Here is a 22,844-nt window from a genome sequence, read left to right on the forward strand (position 1 = left end):
TTATACTCCCCATGAAATGAGGTGGGTTGTTTGGGGGTTGGTTTAGATGTGTTCTTATCCTTGTTTTGGTTTATCTAAAACCGGTTTTACCCCTCCCTCCCAGCTCTTTAAGTTAATTAATTTAATTTTAATTTTTTTTTAACAGTAATTGCGTCACTGCCGATGCAGAAATCGGTAGCGAAAACTGTGTCGCTGCCGATGCAGGAATCAGCAGCGAAAACTGCGTCGCTGCGACATGAAATCGGCAGCAAAAACTGTGTCGCTGCCGATCATGAAATCGGCAGCGAAAACTGAGATCGGCAGCGAAAACTGCGTCGCTGCCGATCCTGAAATCGGCAGCGAAAACTGAGACGCAGCCGATCATGAAATCGGCAGCGAAAACTGCGTCGCCGCCGATCATGAAATCGGCAGCAAAAACTGCATCATTAATTTATATATATACCTATATTTTCTCTTGGGTGTTTACACCACCACTACGTTTGACACCCATTGTGGATACTTGACTACTTCCAAAAAACCAGCGTTCCATTGTTTTTCAATTTCTGCTTTTACTTTGATTAAGATCTCCGGATGAGTTCTCCTTAACTTCTGCTTAATCAGCTTGCATCCTTCCACCAGTGGTGTCCTATGAACTACGATGTCCGTATCCAAACCAGGCATATCTTCGTAGGACCAGGCAAAGACATCTACGTAATCTCAGAGCAGTGCAATCAACTCTTCCTTCTCTTCATAGGTGATCAAAGTCCCTATTTTCAGCTCTCACTTGATTTCTTCATTACCTACATTTATGGTTTCAAGTTCCTCTTTAGCGGGGCTCCAAGCCTGTTCGTGCTATTCTATTAATTTTGTGAATTCCCATATGTTTTTCTCCTCCCATTCCTCATCTTCTACCGCTACTATGTATTCTTTAAAGTTTGGCCATTCATTCTCAATGTAAAGTGCAGGTGTTGTTGTGGAGGATCCACTTTCAGGGTTCCTGAAAGCGGAAAGTGATGTGTAAATGCACAGTAAGACATCAAGATGAATTTTGAAAATGCATGATCTCATTAAAAGGAAATGATTGGCTCAAAAAAACAAAAATAAAATCCAATTAACATCTTGAGCCTCGATTGTCAATGAATAAAAACAAAACAAAACAGAAAAGGGCAAACAACATAGATAAAATTATAATCCAACAAATCATTATTGATTACATTTTGAAAACCAATGGAGCTTCTTGGGTCTCCCAATTTTGGAACGTCTCTCCTTCGGCTAGCTTTCGAACAAAAGTCTTGACGGTGACTTCTTCCAAAGTGTGGATGGTTAATTGTGGCAGCTCTTCATCCCTTCTTTTAGATTCAATTTTCTCAGCAATGTCTTTGACTTGATTTTCCTCCAGAGTGTTTATGCTCATTGAAGAAAGCTTCTGAAGGAGGTTTCCATGTCCCTTATCAGGTTGCATCACATATGCGGCCTTTGAAAATGAAATCCTGATTGGAGGGATGACTAAGCTTTCTTCTTCAGGCTTCCTTCTTTCAATCCTAGCCATTCTCATCTCCCTTTTTACACCAGCAGCTCGCTTGTAATCCTCCTTCTTGGGCTTATATCCAAGCCCAAACCTTTGTTCTGCAGCTTTCACTTTGGTTATATCCATCCATTCAAGCCTTCCTTTCTCAATGTCATATGGGAAAGGAATCTTGTGTTTCAAAAAGCTTTTAGCAGCCATTTTGGTGGCCTCCGAGATTTCTAGCTTCCTCACCACAGTGTTCTCTGGCACCCACTCGGTATTCACAACCTCAAATGCATGAAGGTTTCCATCTTTACAATCTTCAGCTTCAATGAATGGAACCGCCACATTTCTTACCATTGATATAGTCTCCTCAACCTTAATAGTAACCAGAACACCATTGGCAATGTACTTCAAACATTGATGCAGCGAGGAGGTGACAACTCCCGCAGAATGTATCCATGGCCTTCCTAACAACATACTATAGGAAGGGTGGATATCCATCACTTGAAGGGTTACTAGAAAGACTTGTGGACCCACAGCTAGTTCAACCTCAATTGTCCCTATCACTTGCCTTGGTGAGCCATCGTACGCTCTAGCCGTCATCACACTGGGTTGCATGTGTGAGGGATCTACCGGCATTTCATCCAGCATATGCCTTGGTAACACATTAAGGGCCGAGCCGTTATCGATGAGAACCTTACCGATGAGACAATCTTTGAATCGGACCGTGACATACAAGGGCTTGTTATGTCCAATTCCTTCAGCGTCAAGTTCATCTTCCGTGAAATATAAGTAATTGGCAGCATGGATCCTCCCTACTAGATGCTCCATAGTCTGTTGTTCAATATCTTGGGGTATGTAGGCCTCATTCAGTACTTTTTGCAAAGCATTACGATGCGGCTCGGAGCTGAGTATTAATGACATGATGGAGATCTTGGCAGGGGTCTTCTTCAACTTATCTACTATACAGTACTCACTATGCTTCATCAATTTCAAAAACTCATTTGTTTCTTCCTCAGTCACAGGTTTATTCACCTCAAACTCTTTATCGAGGTCCAACACCTCCTTGCCCTTAGCCTTTCTTTGTTTCTCTGGTTCTTCAGGTGTGAAACAACGACCACTCCGAGTTAGTCCACTTATCTCAATTTGGAACAGCGGCAAAGGAGTTTCAATATTCAAGGTATAACCATAATCTCCAGGCATCACTCCATAGTCTACTTTGTTTGCATATGAGGGCTTAGTTAATACCAATTTTGAGAGCCCATTAGCTGTTGATTGGACTCTACATTTCCCCTGATTCTCTATCATCTCGATCTCTTCATTATCTCTTGCAACCTCAATCCTCCTAAAGTCAGCATTCTCTCAATCTTTTGATGAAACTCAATGCATTCATCAATGTGATGCCCTTTCTTTTTATGGAATGGGCAAAAATCATTTTCCCTCACGTTATGTTCAGATGGTTTCTCCATATGTCCAGATTGTACCAACATCTCGTACAGCCTCGCCATGGTCACTTTTATCACCTTCTCTTTGCTACCGACCTCCATAGTATTCACTCCACTACCACCTACAGCATGTTTGGGTAGAGGGTTTGAATTCACATTAGGCGAATCTTCAAAAGTGACCCATCCGATTTTGAGCTACACAGTTTTCGATGTTATGACCTGTATTACCAGCCATATTCACAAGTCAACTCGGGGTTGTACCAGGTAGGGAAAGGTGGTTGCATAGGTGGTAGTGGTAGGAGAGCTATCTGTCCAATACTTAGCAATTTGGCATATAACTCTTTTAGGGTCATTGGCAAAGGTGGTAATTGTTCTTCTAGTTGTCGGTTGTCTCTCCTTTGGTAAATGTTTTGGTTATTGGTCGGGAATTTTATTTGATGGGGCTGTTTTGGGATGGAGGGTTTGGAAAAGTTAATGCTAGTGATTTGGGAGGTAGGTGTTTGGTAGTTTTTTCCTTTCCCTTGGTACCTGCCTTCTAGGTTATTCACCTCGATTTCCTTTTTCTTCCCAACAAAACCCTTCTTCTCTATAGGTTCTACAATTCTCCCACTTCGGATTCCTTGCTCAATCCTTTCAGCAATTCGCACAGCATCATAGAAATGCTGGGCTGAGCTACCAATAAGATGTTCGTAATATGGGGCCCTAAAAGTATTGGCAAACAGTGTCATCATCTCTGTTTCTATTAGTAGAGGTTGTACATTGATAGCTTGGTCTCGCCACCTTTGAGCATAAGCCCTCACGGACTCTTGAGTTCCTTTCTCCATGGTAATCAAACTGGTCCTATCAGGAGCAATCTCAAGATTGAACTTGTATTGCTTTAAGAAAGCATCTGCCATATCCGTCCATTTCTTTATCCTAGCGTTGTCCAGCCTCATATACCAGCTGAGGGTCGATCCTGTCAGGCTATCCTGGAAGAAGTAAATTAACAATTTATCATCATGGATAACTTCTGCCATCTTGTTATAGTAGGAACGAAGATGGGTCTTTGGGCATTCCATTCCGGTATATTTAACAAACTCCGGCATTCTGAACTTCTTTGGAATTACGTTGTTAGGCACCAAACATACTTCAGCGGCCCTAACTGGGTCAAATAAATCATTTCCTTCAATTGCCCTTAGCCTCTCTTCTAGAGCAGTCCACTTATCATACCCTTCATGATTAGAGAATCTGACGTTATGTGGATCCTCATTTGTTAAATCCATTGTAATAGGGATTTGGATGGGCTGAGTGAGATTAGGATGCTGCTTATTTGGTGTATTTGCCCCCGCGTTTATAGGTGCGACAGGGATTTGAGCTGCTGGTGGTGCTTCATCAGGTTGAGTAGACGTTCCCTCTCCATCTCTGGCTCTCAACATTTGCTCTAGCATACTAGTCAGGTGCACCACATCATTCCGAACTCCTTCAAGCTCTCTTTGGTATTGAGCTTTTGGTTGTAACCTTTCTTCGTTTTCCATTCCTTTTCTTTATCGAGTGTTGTGGATTCTAGAAGGGGGACCTATGTTTCTTAATCTGCAGGTGCGTGCATAGATGTATGAGAAAATGCATGATTGAGAATGCTTTGTATATTGGGTATGGATGCAACCTTCTTGTGAACGAATAATAGCCACCACCTTATAAACATAGGTTCTCTTGTCACATTGCTAGGAGTACTGCCTTTCAAGTCGTTTGCTTGAATCATATTCACCAAGAGACAGACTTTGCATAAGAAGATGGGTCAACGCCCTTTTCATTAATGCTTGATAAGTTTATTACATTAATAAATAAAAAGGAAATACAAAATATATTAATCCCTTTCCTCCACAAACTCTCTAGTCAAAGGTAAGAAGACAAAACCGCGGTTCTCAATCTTCCCTAGAAAGGCATCAGTTTCAGCTAGGCTTCGGCGATAGCGAATGATGTCCCCTCCCACATTCAGCGCATTGATTCTAATAATTCAAGCATGTGCAGCAGCTTCGTCCATTTGCTCATTTGTCTTGGTCATCTTTTCTATGAGCAACATGTTGGTTCTGTTCAAAGCAGTGTTGTTGGCGTCGATTTGATCCTTGTGTTTTTCCATTGCTACTAGCTTCTCGTCCAAATACTTCACCTTTTCACGTTCCTTGTCAAGTTTTATCCTCATAAATTTTATCTCATTCTTCTTAACCGCTAATTCTGTTTCAACAGCCTCAAAACCTTTCCTTTTATTTTCTTCTTTTGCAATCCCCATCGAACGGCTTTCCAACTCCATATATTTCTTGTTCAAATCCTCATACTTCCCAATCCTATCCATCAATTCGAACTGGACTTGTGTAAGTTTTTCTTGGAAATATTCTGCACTTCCTTGGCAATCGTTAAAGTCAATCTCCATTGCTTCAAGTTCAGAGCAACTTTGCATCTAATCCAAACTCATCCCTCTTAGCTCCTTCTCACTCCTTTCCCTAGAAATCTTCTCCTCACCCAGCTTTAACTCAAGCTTTGTTATTCGCGCATCTCTAGATTGTATTTGCTCATCTAGAAATGCTCTCTTTTTATCTTCTTTTAGCATCATTTCTTCCAACATTGCCTTGTCTTTTCTGCTTTTGCTCAACTCTGTCCGAAGTTTTTCCACTTGTCTTCTCAACTCCTCTTCATTATTGACCATTTTCCTCTTAACACACTCTTCTATAGTTTGGGGAGATTTGGCCTCTACACAAGGCATGGCTAAAACAGTTAAGTCTCTCAATCTTGCATATCCTTCGCTTGCACTTGGATCCTTTAAACCTTCTATCTCAACCAAAACCAGATGCTTCCAATCTTGTTTGATGATCTCTAAAATTTCTTGTGCAATGGGATCTTTGAACAAACCAAAGAATCGAACAATTCCCATAATCCTTGGAACAAACTGCATGCCCCCAAGTTGCCTTACCACCAGGGCAGGAGCATAACTCACATAACGTGTAATCCCTACCAATGGTACCCAACGTCTTTGTCCACAACTCTTTAGGACTTTCACTATCGTTACCCATGGGGCTCTCCACTTAAAATCACTATTAGGCAAACCTTCTAATTTGTCAACCCAACCTTGGTTATCTAGATCTCCCCATTCTTCTTCTTCTACTAACTTCAGGGGTCTTTGGGTGAACCACCAAAAATTATTGAAGACAGGTTTTTTTGTTTCGATATGACTAACCATCCAGATATACAACAACTACGTGCAGCATCTCATTGTCCCTTTTCCGGTTCTCCTACAATGATTAAGCGTCAAGATGGTTTCAGCTAAAATAGCAGCCATTGGATTGATTTGTGTATTCTCATACTCTACATAAGCAGCAACGGCCTCAAAACTCACTAAACCCGTTTGACTTGGGAACAACACAAGGCCAAATATGCCCAAGGCAATCAATCTCTCTTTTTCTAATCCTGACTTCTTTTCCAGTTCAATTTCTAGCATCCTCCGTTTCAAACCAGTAGCATTCTTTTCCAAAAACTTTTCCAAGTTGGAGATTCTGAGCAGTTTTGACAGTTCGGGGATGATCTTGTCAGATTTCAAAGGCAAATAAATCCGATACAGATTGTTTGGAAACTCAGTCAACATCCCATATTCCTCCATAGTGGGACATAGGTCTATGCTTCCAAAAGAAAAACACCGGTAGTCTGGATCCCAAAAATGAACTATGGCTCGCACAGCTGGGCTTAAAACTTTTACCTTTGCAATTTCCATCAAATGTCCGTATTTATTAAAAAATGCATCCTTATCCACATTCTGAAAGTGAGTCGTTAACCTGTTCACCTCATTCATAATGCAATTCAGGTTCTTGATTGGTGACAGTTTCTTAACATCGCTTCTAAGGCAGTCTCCTTCAGTCAATTGTGACAATTCAGAATTTTTCCCATATTCTATGATGGAAAGTTTAGCAATGGTGGCCATTTCATTCACAAGTCCTGCAATTCAAAATGCATTGGGGGTTAGACTTGTTTTGATGCAAAAGATATTATGGATCATACACCCTAAGGATAGGTTCTAGTTCCTTTACGTGAGACATAGGGTAGGTTTACTACTTGGTCTCTAAAAAAGGGTCTCTTGTTGTCCCAGTGATCGCCCTCGTAAAGGCAATATGGGGGTTCAGCAGATAGTGGGATGGCACATGTACCAATCACTATCAGTCTAAACACTCAGCAAAGAATTGAGGTTTATACAAACTTAAACCTTGACTCAAGTCATAAGGCAAGCTGCTAGTTCCCCACTTAACTTAAAGTTTAATGTGTGTGCCCTCAAAAAGATAATAATCATAAAGTGATGAATGACTATATCATGTATGACAGAATGTAAAGATGCATGCTAAAGTTTTTAAACAAAGTATCATTCATATAAAAAAACAAAAACCAACATAGCATAAACAAACAAATTACCAAGCCTAGTCCTAGGGTCCCCAGTGGAGTCGCCATCCTGTCGCACCCTCGCGGCGGAGCGCGGCGACCCCTCGATTGATTTCGGGGTCTTTGTTTTTTGTGTAAAGGGAGTCGCCACCTAGTATTTTGGTCACTAGGAACCCTAACTGGTATTACCACCCCTAGTACGCCCTACCTGAGGTAAGCTGCTTGGTGTTGGTTTGCTCTATAATTGCTATGGTGTTGGTTTTTTCTAATCCCATCAGTTTTCCTAGATTTGATTCAAATAAAATTTATTAGGATAGAAATCCAAGGAGATTCCATGTGCTTTGAAAGCTCATTTTTCCCTTAGTATTTCAAGAGTTTGTGACTCGTAAATCGCGAGGAGGGACAAAAATTTAGAAATCTAGGGCGCACAAAAAAAAAACCTATATTGAGTATTCTATGCTCTCACAACTCGTAAACCGTAAAAAAAAAATTGAAATGTTCTCAATTATAATCAAGGCTTCTTTCAAGGATGTGTGCGGATTTATTACTCCCAATAATATTTTGGATATTCGTCCTTTAAGGATTTCTTTATCCAAACATTAGCGGTGAATAATAGATGAATCCCCCCCAAAATAAGATTTTTATATTTTTTGGAATATTGGCCAATACCCTTTGGAGTTTTACAAACATGTTGTAAAATCCAGAAATGCAATAAAATAAATTTTTTGTTGTGTTTATGAAATCCATGCGAAAACACCTTTTTCAAAACTTCAAATATACATATATATATATATATATATATATATATATATATATATATATAAAGGAATTCAAAACATGTTAGGGTATTGGCCGTATGCATCACACAAGAAAACTTTTAAATTTTTTTTATCGAAACACATAGCATCACAATTAAACGTAAACACCAAAATGGAAAGTAGCAAGCCATCATTCATATTACAAGAACTACAAGAAACTTGAAACCATTCGTAACAAAAATCATTCAAAGCCAAATCAGCTTAAAATTTTGTACACTAGAAAGGACTAAGCACGTATGGATGAGGGAGCCAAAGTTTTGAAACTGAAATTTTTAAAATCAAAATCTTACTGCATATGACCATGACTCGTGACCTATTTTCTTTTTAACAATCCAAGAGAACAAAATAAACTGCCATGCTAGTTTCATACAAAAAAAAAACTTGGGACGACATGCTTTCATGACACATATATATCATAGACTAGAAACCAAAGCAAGACCTGACCGGCTATTTCAATAAAATGGGAGGACACGAACAGAAAAGGGAGCTGCTGATGAAGAAAACAAAAGCCCCCTTCCCCGGTTCCTTAACTCTGTCATGCTAGTTTCATACAAAAAAAGAAAAGCTTGGGATGACATGGCTTTATAACACATATATATCATAGACTATGAAACCAAAGCAAGACCTGGCTGGCTATTTTAATAAAATGGAAGGACACGAACAGAAAAGGGAGCTGCTGATGAAGAAAACAAAAGCCCCCTTCACCGGTTCCTTAATTCTATCAACAGCGAAAGACAGGAGATAAAAAAAAAATAACAGAGGCTAGCCAAAGCTTAACATAGTCACCTATCCAAAACTCAAAACCACGGCAGGAACAACACAAAGCAAACAAGCATTGTTCAGTCTAAAATTGAAAATGAATGTGCAAAACAAAAAAAAAAAAATAGATACAAAAGATTTAAAGGCAGAAAAGGAGGAGAAAATTAAGACTTACCTGCAGGTCTCACTGTTTTCTTTTCTGCAGAGGATGAAATAAAACCAAGCAAACGTGGCTGTCAAGGTTTAGCAACAAAGCTCCCTCTCCGTCTTGTTTTTTTTTTCTTTTCTTCACTCACGGTGACACTAGAATGCAAACAAGAAACTCCCTCTATTCTGCGTTTTTTTTGTTTACTCTGCCTCTCTTGTGTTTTTTCTTTTATTTTTCTGCTATTTTTTGCTCTCTTTTTGCTGCCCCCGTTAGGTCATTAGAAGGGCTTATATATAGTCTAAATATGTCTTTATTTAGGAAGGATTTAATGCATTAATCCTAGGACGTAAATCCCTACTGATTTGCAGTAAAAAAAACACAAAAGGAAGCTGCAATATTCTGATTTTGTGCTGGTTCTTTATGTCTGATTTCTTTCCAGTTTTAGAGGAGGGTGTGGCTATTTTCTTTCCTTCCATAGGGCCAGCTGCTCCCTTTGAAATGAGGCAACAAAAACGTGGTCTTCAGCTCCAAAAATCAGGTGTGATGATAAAGGAAAAAACAGTAGAGAAAAAAAAGAAAGAAATCAGCTAGAGGGTGCAGCTACAAGGTCCTATTTTCCTTATTCAGTGTGGTAAAAATCCTGTCATTTATGATGATCCAACCCCCCTCTCCAGCTTTCAATATCATTCTTCAATTCAATCCCTCATTTTAGCACTTTTTGATTACGTCCTTGGTAAAATAAAAAATCATTTGAATCAGTCCTGCGAACTTGGGCAAAAAAATCATTCTTACGGCAGGAATCCCTGCTTTCACACTAGATATTCAAACGGGAATATCTTGAGCTTCTGATATCGAAATCAAGCGATTCAAAAGCCTAAATTTATCTATGTGTCTAGGACTACAACTTTGATGAAGGAGTCGAGGTGAGATAAAATCGTTTTATAGAACAGAAACTGGCAGTAATCTAGTTGGTCAAAAGGGATTTCCGGGTCTAACTCAAAAACTGACGAATGCCGAGAATCCTGATATGACTGAGAGTATGAACTAAGAACAAAAATCACAAAAACTAGGCCAAAAATAGAATTTTTTTAGTGCAGACTCGGGTCAATATCCTTCTCGTAGTAGAATTCTCTACCTTCACGTTAGATATTCAAACAGGAATATCTTGAGCTTATGATATCGAAATCAAGCAATTCAAAAGCCCAAAATCATCTACGCATCTAGGACTACAACTTTGATGAAGGATTTGAAGTGAGATAAAATCGTTTTAGAGAATAGAATCTGGCAGTAATCTAGTTGGTCAAAAAGGTTCTTGATCTGACAATGCTAAGCATCCAAATCTGATTGAGAATCTGCCCTAAGAACAATGATCCCTAGGACCTAATAAAGGTGTAGGTCAATTTTTCAACATGTCATGAGTGACAGAATATACCTAGGATGGTTAGATATCGTACGAAAACAAGTCAGAATCAGAGCCTAAGTTGGAACAAAACAATTGCGACAGCAGCAGAACCATTTTTTTTATGCAAATTCTGAGGGATTTATTCAACCTTAAAGACCAGATAAAAAAATGAATTTAGCATTATGAAGACTCTTGATCAACCTAAGAAAACCTGATGATTTTGGTAGTAACGGGGAAGGATAAAAAAAAATAGCAGAAAATAGGCTCCAAACAGGGTTTTTTAAAAAATATTTCTTTCTCCTCTACTTTTGTCAATTTTCTAGCAAACATGAGCTACACTCCTACACTCGGTTCAAAAACAGGTATACACCATCTCTAGCACGTGGGGTCCAAAATTGAGTAGCAACAGTGTTGTTGGGCGTGATAGGTTTTTTTTAAAAAATATATAATCCTCTTAATGCACAAAACATCATCATTAAAAGCAAGTTTTTCATACTTTCACTACAAGATTTCACAGTTTTACCGACGGAAATATTATGTCGGTGTGTGATTACTAGTTCGTCGATGATTTATTTACCAACGGATTACGTCCGTCGGCTTTCCCTTCATCGGTAATTCCACGTTCCGTCGCTATATCGATCAGAAACACAAAAAAACATTTGCCGATGGTAAAGCTGTCGGTGAGTGTATGAAATACTGACCGAATATATCCGTCTGTATATGCGTCGATGAATGTGGCAGCTACTGTCAAATGCCGACGGATTCATTCCGAAGGTAAAACCCTTTGTAATAGTTTTTTCTAAATTTGTTTTTAAAAAATTATTAAGAATACATAATATAAAATTATATAAATTAATGGTAATAAAAAACAATTATGCAAATAAAATTTATATTAAACATCAAAAACAAAAAAATCAAAGGTAAATAATGTTTATTACAAATTAATATAAAGGTGGAGCTGGAGGAGGAGGAGGTCCTGGAGGAGGAGGCTGGTGGTTATACGGCCAAAAAAGATTAGGCGCACATGTTCCACTCTATGTTGCCATGTTCATGACCATTTTGCGAAGCTGTTCATAAGCTGCTTTTTGTTGTTCAGACTTCGCTCTTTGTTGTGCTTGAGACGCTTTGAGTTATTCAGACTCCGCTCTTTGTTATGTATGAGACGTTTTAAGTTGTGCGTACTCCGCTGATAGGTGGTCGTATTTTTTGGTGAGCTGAACCGTGTGTTGTTACAAGGCCACAGACTCCTTAGATTGGGAGCTCGATATTGATTAGGAGCTCCCAACGGTTGAAACACTATGGGCCGACCGCAAGTTGTCGGCTGTAGTGTTGGAGAGCCCGTAAACCCGATTTTTATCGGGTCCACCTGACGATCCAACCTCCATCCACAAATTCGGATCGAATTCTAGATGGATCAAAATATCGTCCCCGTATCTCTCCCTCAACCGATTATTATAGGTCTCCTGAAAATAAAAAAAAGTAATCATCATATTCAATTCAATAAACATAATAACTTACAAAATAAAATGGTTGAACAAACATACCATGGCGGTCTTGACTCCGCACATGCGTCACCACAAACAGCTTCATCGTGCTCGGCTCACGTCCAAGAGACGTAGCCTATAATGAAAAAAGATTTATTAACAACAACTTAATTTAACGATATATTTCATTTATATTAATCTTACCATCCATTTCGCATGTGCAGCAAACGGAACGGAGCTGCCAGTGTGCGTTGTCACCGAGCCTTGAATTGGCCGATTCCGGTTGCCAGCACCGGACTGTGAGTGTCGTATGAACCGCTCAGACGTCACATGCTCAAGATAGTGCGGCCATATATCTTCCGAGATGTATACCGCTTTGAAATCCCTCCAAACCGTAACTTCGTTCTAGCCTTGGAAACCCCTATCTCTCGCGGTTTGTTTTGCTATTTTTTGTGTTTCATACAAAAAATCACGCAACCTACTTCACGCAACCAAAAATTACATTTCGAAACATAAATTTTGTCTAAAAAAATTCTTGTATTGTTTTCGATGTTACTTAGTTGCCGCGTGATTTTCCCACACCCTCTTCGCAACAATGTTATGCTCACTACCCCAGCAGAATTTGTCTTGTGTATAAATAATGAATTTTAAATAAAAAATAATAATTTATTTAAAATTATATTAATAATTTATTAGAAATCAGCTGAAAATTATAAATTAACACCAACCTCAAATCTGTCAAACCATGCATTGATTTGAGGCATCCATTCAGGATGCTTGGATATCTGACTCCATTGAAACAATGGAATCTCCATCGATGATTTAAACACCGATGATATTACTCGGGCGGCCTCAATGTTTGTGAATCTGAAAATAAATGAAATAAATTCAATAGTGATTGCTTCATAAATTATGTTGTAATTTTTTTTTAAAAAAAAAACTAAAACCATAACAAACTTACATTGAAAGGTCGTCCTTCCATTGTGCCTCGTACTTGCGCGGGTAAATTGATTCCACTGTGAAGGCACGCCGCCTCTGCGCTGTGAACTAGCACTGGAAGAGGCAGCATCGGTTGACGGTGCAAGTGGTGTAGGTGCCTCTTCTTGAGAGGCACCTAAGGAAATATCATCCTCGCTGCTAGACGAACTAGCTGCGACCATACGTGAGTGACCAGCTCTGGTTTTCATTCTACGCATCTACACAATTTTATACAAATAATTATATAATTAAATTCAAATGTTAAAAAAAAATTCGACAGCACCTCCCCTATACTAGATACTACCCAAATCCACAAACCTGCACATATTAACAATAGCCACAACCAATTGACCCAATCTATACTAATTATTCCAACATATTCAATTACTAATCCTAAGGTAAATTCAACATTAAGAATTAAAATTCAACAAATTATTCAATAATTATGCCAATACAACAATAAAATATATTCAATAAATAAATAAATAACTCTAGACTAACAATTAAAATTAATGGAAAAAATTAAACATAAATCATGCAATAATAGAGTAAAATTACCAATTATTCCAAATATTCAATTACTAATACTAAGGTAAATTCAACATTAACAATTACAATTCAAAATATTATTCAATAATTATTCCAATACAACAAAACAATAAATTCAAAAAAAAAACTCTAGACTAACAATCAAAATAAATAGAAAAAATTAAACACAAATCATGCAATAATAGAGTAAAATTAATAATTATTCCAACATATTCAATTACTAATTCTAAGGTAAATTCAATATTAACAATAAATATTCAACAAATTAACTAATAATAATTATGCCAATACAACAATAAAAAATATTCAATAAATTCAAAAGAAAAACTATAGACTTTAGGAATGAAATATGCTTACTTTAATACTGTGTTGAATTCAAGACTTTATCTACATTACAAAAAATACACAAAAAAAAAACATAAGAAAAAAACAAATAGCAAAAAAAAAAAAGCTTAAAGTAAAATGAAATAGAAGAAACACATACCTTTTAAAACTGATGAAGATTCACAAGAAATCTTGCTAGAGATTGTAGGTGAAAGCTTTGAAGAATGGAGAGGAAAAAAATTGAAATTTAAGGTGAAAAACGGAGGAGAAGAAAAAATGAACTGAAGGGGCTGTCATCACCCAATTTTGGGTGATTCCCCAAAATTCACTTTTCTTTCAAAATAAAAAAAAAATCAAAAAAATAATAAAGGCTGACAATGCGGAGAAAGTTGACCAAGAAAGGCTGCAAAAATAGGTGAAAATCAAGCTGCAATTTTCGGAAGAATTTCAAGGCCCAAGTATACCCTGTTATGCCCAAAGATAGAAAAATGCAAATTCAAAGGTCAAATTAAATGAGTATTGGACGAATTTGCATAAAAATTAAGTCCAATGACATAATTAAATTTTTAATGGGCCAATTTGATTTAATCATGGGCCAAATTGAATTTTAATTATGTTTAAGAATTAATTTAGGTCCAATTGAAGGAGTTAATTAAGTGTAAGGACTTAATTATACTTTAAGCGGGTCAAAATTAATTGGAGGGCTTAATTGGTGAAAATTAAGTTTGGGAGCTTAATTTGGACTTAATTGAAAAATCATAATTTTAAGAGACCAAATTTAATTTTTACCAAGTGAATTGATTGAAATTAAGGGTCAAACACAAAACTTGAGGGACCAATTTTGAAGCCCGAAAAAATACTCTGCCTATAAATAGCAGCCTACAACTCAGAATAAAGGAGGGGCAGTATTTTTGACAAAAAAAAAGGAAGAACAAACCCTAAAAAACCTAACCCTACAAAACTTGTTCCTCTTCTTCTCCAAGGGCAGCCGCCGCCCCCCACCCGGTGGTTTCCATTTTTCCTCCCTTTCCTTCTCGTCTTCCCTCTCGACTGTAGCAGCCCGGTCATTCCTTTCCCTCAAACCGGCGCTCACCATCTCTCCCAGCGCCTTCTTTTCTTCTAGCAGCCACCGTCCCCCCTGTGTGAGTTTCGGTTTTGCTTTTTCCTCTCCAACCGGCTGCTTCCTCCTCTCCACACAGCCGCTGCAGCTCTTCCAGCCGGTCTTCTCCCCTGAAACCGGCGCCATCTCCACACAGCTGTTGTGCCATTCCAGCCGGCGCTCCTTTCCCTTCCTTCTCCCACAGCCCGGTCTTGCCTCAAATCAGCAGCGCCGACCCACCCTCTCCACTGCCTTCAACCGGCCGCTGCTCCTTCTTGCTCCACCAACCCAACAGCGGCGTCGTCTCCATCCATTCTCCCTCCGGTGGTGCCTGCAGAATCTCGTTCCCCTCCATCTCTGTCGAATCGAACACCAGCAGCTGCCCGGCCGTCCATAGAAACCCATTCATCCATCCGGCCGACCGAGACAGGAGGAAAAACCCAAAGAAAAAAACAGATTTGTAGAGATAAAAAAACGGACCCAAAACGGAGAAGAAATCAACTGCCATCTGTTGCGTTTGTGTGTTGTTGTTCTTTTGCAGGTGACGGTGGGTGTCACCACCGGCAGAGGAGGGAAGAGGAGAAGAAGTTGAGCTGAACCCACCATTTCTGGCATTTCACGGCGGCGCGTGAACCCACGCGCCGCCAGTGATGGTGGCGCGTTGGAACACGCGCCGCCAGCTGTTCCTGCCTCCAATTCCTGTGCAGAAGGGTTCCTTGCAATTTTTGGAGTTTTAAGGACCATTTTGTAAATTTGAAATTATTTTATGTAATTTTTATTTATTTTTGAATATTGTAATTTGTATTGTGGATGTAAAAAAAAGAAGAAAAAGAAAAAAAGAAGAAAAAGAAAAAAAGAAAAAGAAAAAGAAAAAGAAGAAAAAATATAATATAATAAAAAATGTGTGTTTGTGTTTGTAATTTTTTATTATGTTATTGAATTATAAAAAGAAAAACAAAAAAAAAACAAAAATGCATGTTTGTATTTATTTCAGGGATCCTTTTATAATGAGACGACAAAAGAATAAAGAAGGATTTAATATTTTGATTGGATCACGGTGTAGAAATACAAACTTGTACGGAAGTTGTATTTCTAAAATCCGATGAAAAGACAAAATTTTTAAAACTTCTTTAACACATCAAGCCACGAACCAGCTTACCTCAGGTAGGGTGCGTTAGGGGTGCTAATACCTTCCCTAACCACAATCAGTCCCTTACCCGCGAATCTCTGACAAGACCAGTCAACCCGGGTTTCCTAGTAACCCTCAATTAAATACTAGGTGGCGACTCCAAACAAAATCAATTCCAAATAACAGAGAGAGCAAAAACCGCCATCGCCAGGACAGGCCGACGCCGCGCGCGGGTGTTTTCCGACGTGCGACAGAATGGCGACTCCACTGGGGAGGTATTATTTCTGACAATTTTGGACTAAGCTTCGTGTATTTGATGTGTTTAAATTGTCATTTTTGTCCTTTTTATTTTACCATGCATTTTTAGAATTTTTCATGCATCACCTGTATTTTTGAAAGCACACACACAAACCTCTAAGTTAGGAGGGGAGTAGCGGTCTGCCTCATGACTTTCAGTCGGGGTTCAGATTTGTGAAACATCCAACTATGAGCTGAGTGTTTACTCGCTAATGGCGGTCATAGGGTGCCCCAACCATTCCTTGTAAACCCCTATACTGCCTTCACGCAAGGTGGTCACTAGGCAGTTCATAGACCCTTTTGAGACCAGGTAGAAAACCTACCCATGTTCACATAATGAATAGAACATGTTCTTAGGTTGTATGTGCTATCATTTATTTGCATTGGGGCGAACCCTTCTTGAAACATCTTGAATTCAAGACTTGTGGGTGATAGAATGATCGTCACTCCGAAAATTTTCATTGTAGAGTTTGGGCAAGAATCAAGATTCTTGTTTCATCATACAAAAGTGACGATCATATGTCACCCCTCGAAGGGCAAGCTCATCATATAGGATAGGCCGACGCCGCGTGCTGGTGTTTTCCGACGTGCGACAGGGGCGGTTGCTGGAACTTATATGGCAGTTTTACCGATGGATTCACCGACGGATATAAAATTAATTATTATTTTAATTTATTTCGTCAGTGAAGTGTCAAAAATTCGTCGATAATTTTTGAATTTCGCACCAAAATTTTTAATGACCCTCCATATTTTTCGTGGTCCGTCGGTAATTTCGTCGACAAGATGACGCGGTCAGAGATGCATTTAATGCACCACCCTTTGGAATTCGCACAGTCCGTCAGTAATTTTATCAGTAAAATTGACCTGCCAACAACTTACCGATGGACATATATTCGTCGGTATGCATGTTGGTGATTGTGGCATTTCAAGTAATGATTTTCGAACTCTCTGTGAAATGCCAACGGACTTAAATCCGTCGGCATTGTCGTTGGTGATTGTGGCATTTCAAGTAATTATTTTTGAACTCTCTGTGAAATGCCGACGGACCTATTCCGTCGGCATTGTCGTCGGTGATTGTGGCATTTCAAGTAATTATTTTTGAACTCTCTGTGAAATGCCGACGAACCTATTCCGTCGTTATGGATGTTGATGATTGTGGCATTTCAAGTAATTATTTTGATAGTTACTCAGAATTTTCTTCTTCTTCGTCATCAATTGAATAGTCATCACCTTCATCGCAATCTTTAATATGGATATCATCTTCTTCATCGACATTTGCTTGTCCGCTAGAGCTCAAAACAACATTCAACTCCTCTGCTTCAACATCAACAAGACTATCATCGAAAACATGAAAATTTGAATTTTCTTCAAATTCAATCGAAGGAGCAACTCGATATAGTTCATCTCGCACACTTGTGTCTTCGTTCTCATCCTGAACAACCTCGACACGACCCCGGGGTTTTGTTTTTAAAACGAACAACCAATACACTCTTGATCGATCCTTTCTAAATGAAGGGGTGTATGTGTAATAAACTTGTTGACATTGCTTTGCGAAAACAAAGACATCGTTTATGTTACGGAGTCTAGCTTTTGAGTTTATTTCGACCAGACTATAGTGCGGATCAACTCTGATTCCTCTGTCAGTCGTGTCATACCAATAGCATTTGAATAAAAACACTCTATTCTGCTCGTTATGATATTGCAGTTCGATGACCTCTTCTAATCTACCATAGTAGTCAACTTCTAACTCACTACTTGTGGATCCCTTAACACAAACACCGTTGTTGTATGTCTTTCTTCCTTGCCCGTATTCTTCAGTATGGAAAACATATCCATTGACAAAATACCCGTTGTAGCACTTACATTTCTTTCAGGCCCCAGGCTTAGTGAAGACAATGACTTAGGCGCACTCTTTCCTATTTGATAAACCTTGTGTGTAATGTACATCAATAAACAGTAAATGAACGAGAATCTCATAATGACATGCATACGTATAGTAATTTTGCAAGTTAGAATGAGTTTGTGATAATGCTTACATGTGTTCTGAACAACATGACAAATTATTCATCTTGTAATTGAAAGATCTAGGATTCGGTTAGCTGTGAGTTATTGGAGAGCAAATATTGTCGATGTTGCCTGCAAGTGATAATGAGTGTATGATATTACAATATATAATTAACAATATATTACTAACAAAGTTTAATTAGTATTACATATATATAAACTTACTGAATAAAAGGTCTCAGCTCATCACAGTTAAATAGAACATAGTTGTCTGCTTGTTTGAACTCTAGTTCTGACAAATATCTTCCTCTTACGACATTTTTAGGTGTGGGTCGTCCAATATTGGAGAATATTGACAAGTTCCCACTGGAAGGCACTTTACCGCCATCATCTTGCCGTGGAACACGATTGATTCTCGTTCTCAGATGAGGTTCGAAATAGTACGAGATAAATGTTGAGATCTCCTCAACAATATAGGCCTCACATATCGAAGCCTCAACATGCGCCTTGTTCTTAACCTTTTTCTTGAGATTAAACAAGTACCTGCATTGAATTAATCAAGTATTTTCAATTAAGAAAAACATAGAAAATACTTTTATATATGAATTACATTGCAACTATAATATCTAATCGTTCGAATGGGTACATCCATCTATATTGGACTGGTCCTCTAGCTTTTGCCTCGAACGGTAGATGTACAGAGAGATGCTCTATTGAGTCCAAAAATGATGGAGGGAATATCATCTCAAGTTTGCATAGTGTCTCGACGATATTCGTTTGAAGCCTCTCAATGTGCTCAACATTCAACTTGCTGGAGCATATATCTCTGAAGAAATGACTGATCTCCATGAGTGCATCCCATATTCCCTTTGGCAACAAATCACGAAAAGCTAATGGGATGAGTGTTTGCATAAACATGTGGCAATCATGACTCTTCATTCTATACAATCTGCAGTCCTCTATATTAACCAACCTTGATATGTTCGATGCATGTCCATCCGGAAAATGCAAACTCTTAAGCCATTTATAGACTAGTAGTTGTGTGTTTTTCTCTAACACGAAGTTTGCTCTTGGTTTTGCGACCCGTGACTCATCAGAAACCAACTCCATATTTTTACGGTTATAGTATAAAGCTATATCCAATCTAGCCTTGATGTTGTCCTTTTTCTTCCCCTTCACATCCATGACGGTGTTGAAAATGTTCTCAAACACGTTCTTTTTGATGTGCATGGCGTCAAGGTTATGTCGGAGCAGATTGGTCTTCCACTAAAGAAGCTCCCAAAAGATACTTCGCTTTACCCAATTATGGGTCAAACCAAAACCAGGAAACTTTTGCTTACCTGATTGAAGGCCAAACACAATGTCACCGTACTCTGATATAACATCACGCAATTCTTCACCAGAAAGACGCGGGAATGCAACATCTTTTTCAACTCTACCAATAAAGAAATCTTTTCTGTTCTTTCTGTACCTGTGATTAAGTCGCAAGAAGCGACGGTGACAATCAAAAAAAGAAGCTTTACCTCCGTTTGCTAGCGTGAATGCCTTGTTGTTTTCCATGTAGTATGGACATGTGAGTTTCTCATGCGTGCTCCAACCAGAAAGCATTCCATAAGCTGGAAAATCATTGATAGTCCACATCAAAGCCGCCCTCATAAGGAAATTTTGTTTCCTTGATATATCATAAGTCAGAGCTCCGGAGGACCACAACTGCGCCAACTCATCTATCAACGATCGAAGACAAACATCTATATTCCGCCTCGGGCTGCTTGGACCGAGTATGACAGTAGATAAAAATATGAACTCCGACCTCATACACATTCCTGGTGGCAAGTTATAAACTATGAGTATGACCGGCCAACAAGAATAAGGAGCAGCAAATGACCCAAATGGGTTGAATCCGTCTGTACACAACCCAAGACGCACATTCCTTGATTCAACTGAAAAGTGAGGATGAACACTGTTAAAATATTTCCACGCTTCGCCGTCAGAAGGATGCACCATCACTCCATCAACCGCATCATGTGCTTGGTGCCATGTCATGTGCTCAGCAGTCCTTGGTGACATGAATAACCTCTGCAGTCTAGGTATGATCGAGAAGTATCTAAGTTTTTTATATGCCACTAGAGTCTTTCCCCTGCCAGTTCTAGGTTTGTAACGGGAATGCCCGCATGTCATGCACTCGGTCATCTCAACATTTTCAAGGTAGTATAACTTGCAGAAGTTAGGGCACATGTTAATTTTCTGGTTCCTAAACCGAGGGGTTTCATCATAGACTTCGCAGCATAGAAGTTCTCTTTCAGCCTGTTCCCTTCAGGTAAAATGCTTCTCGCCCATTCAATAATTTTGTTATACCAGGCCTCACTCAACCCGTGATCTGACTTGATGGTGAACACTTATGCTACGGTCGATAATTTACTGTGGTTTGTGTAGCTATCCCATAATGGTTTGTTAGAATCTTTCAACAAATCAAAAAACCTAGCTACATCTACATTAGGTTCTTCTTCTACGATTGGACATTGACTAACATTACCTTGATTCATTCTCATTGCATCCATAACCATATTTCTGTAAGGATTAGTGTTGTCATTTGCCGCTTCATGCACGTTGCTAGCACTAGAAGTTGACCCAACCACCATTTCTCCCATTCTCCTCTTACTAACAAATACTTCTCCATGTGCATATCAACACTGGTAATTCTCGATAAACCCTTTGTGTAGAAGATGCATCATTACAACATCTGGATGCATATATTTTTTATTTTGACACTTCCTGCATGGACACCTAACACCGCCTCCAGTAAAATTTCTGGGAATAGATGTTGTGAAATTAATAAAACCCTAAACCTCGTTACAATAATCAATACTCCGCAATCCTTGGGGTAAATCTCGATACATCCATGAACGATCATCCATGACTTATATTGAACCTCTATAAAATTATGATGACATCATGTATTAATTAACTAAGTTAGGTAAATAAACTTGCAAAAATATTACTTTATCACGAGATTATCCAACAAACCAATCACAACTTCTCATAAATATTAAATATTCATTATCATTTATCAAACTTTAAATTTACAAAAAATTATCACTCCGCAATACCATTGATAAAACTTTAAACGGGCCCATTAAGTAAGCTATTAATTATTTCAAAACAGCACATGTAATTCGGTAATTCCATAAAATTTTAACAATTTACAAACAAATACAATCTTACAAAATCTAAAACAAACCATAACAGGTATAGAATTATACATTCATATACTACAAGTTTGTTTGAGAAAAAACAATAAAACATGTACATCTACTAACAAAATACATATACTAAAAAAACAATAAAATTGACATTTAAATGTTAAAATTTTAAAAGATAGAATTACTTATAAAAATTGATTAAATCCATCGGTAAATCAGAACATGGATGTTGTGACCACAAAACTTTAAGAAATATAACTTCTTGTGTTGAGATGAGGGAGATTTTTGTTTGGGGGGGCTGGTTGTTTGCAGATGGGGAGAGTTGGGATTAGGAAGAAGAAGGAGAAATAGGCTAGGAGAGGGTCAGCAGAGAGGGCATATATTAACTTTTTCTGACGGTTTCACCGACCGATTTTTCATCGGTGATTCCGTCGGCTATTCAGATGGAAAAATCGACACATCATCATACGAGTTTGCCATTTCTGATCCCTCCGTGATTCCGTCGGCATTTCAAGCGGTGAACTGGTCACGTCATCATACGGATATGCCATTTCAAATTCGTCGGTGATTCCGTCAGCATTTTAAATGGCGAACCGGTCACGTCACTGTACAGGGCTGTCGTTTTGAATCCATCGGTGATTCCGTTGGTAAAAATAACCCCGCTAAAACCTCCACGTCAGCGATCCACTTTTTTTTAATTCGAAACGTTTTCCATCCGTAATTCAATCGGTAACTACCGATGGGAAGTGTCCGTCAGTAGTTACCATGTAAACCTCGGGAAAAATAATAAATAAATAAAAGTGAAGAAATTCATGCATATGGTTAAATAAAAACAGAAATTCAGAAAATTTTGAATATAAATTTCCAGGAGAAATAATTCGAGACATTATAATAAACTCGGTACTGTTGAGGGTTGGATTTAATTGAAGAGAATAATACACTTAAAGAAAAAGGGGAGCCTAAATGCAAATAAGGGAAAATATAGAGTATAAATACTCTCTCCTCACCAAAAACATCTGTAGGAACCATAAGGAGAGAAGATAGGGAGTTTTATACCCATTCTTGATAAATTAAGAGAGAAACACTAAAATTTCAAGAACCCCTCCAAGATTAAGAGCTTATAGATGTGATAAACACTTGAGAGCAAAGGATTACCAAGAAATTGAACAAGAAGAAAAGAAAGGAGGGAGTTGAAAATCTTCAACTGGTTGAAGATCACAATCTTAATTTGTACCGGGTAAGATATTCTAAACATGATCTTAAAAAAATTCATTTTTAAATTTGATAAAGAATTGATGCCTTGATATTGAATCATGGGTTAGGG

The 22,844-nt window shown here is 38.4% G+C and overlaps 1 pseudogene; it reads right to left on the bottom strand.

Annotated features, from left to right (window-relative positions):
* The window catches only part of LOC133682294 (uncharacterized), a 107,529-nt pseudogene extending 87,205 nt beyond the window's left edge, over positions 1-20,324 (bottom strand).
* Positions 20,325-22,844: the final 2,520 nt, after the last annotated feature.

This window comes from Populus nigra, chromosome 2 (assembly GCF_951802175.1).
Source record: "Populus nigra chromosome 2, ddPopNigr1.1, whole genome shotgun sequence".
Lineage (NCBI taxonomy): Eukaryota > Viridiplantae > Streptophyta > Magnoliopsida > Malpighiales > Salicaceae > Populus > Populus nigra.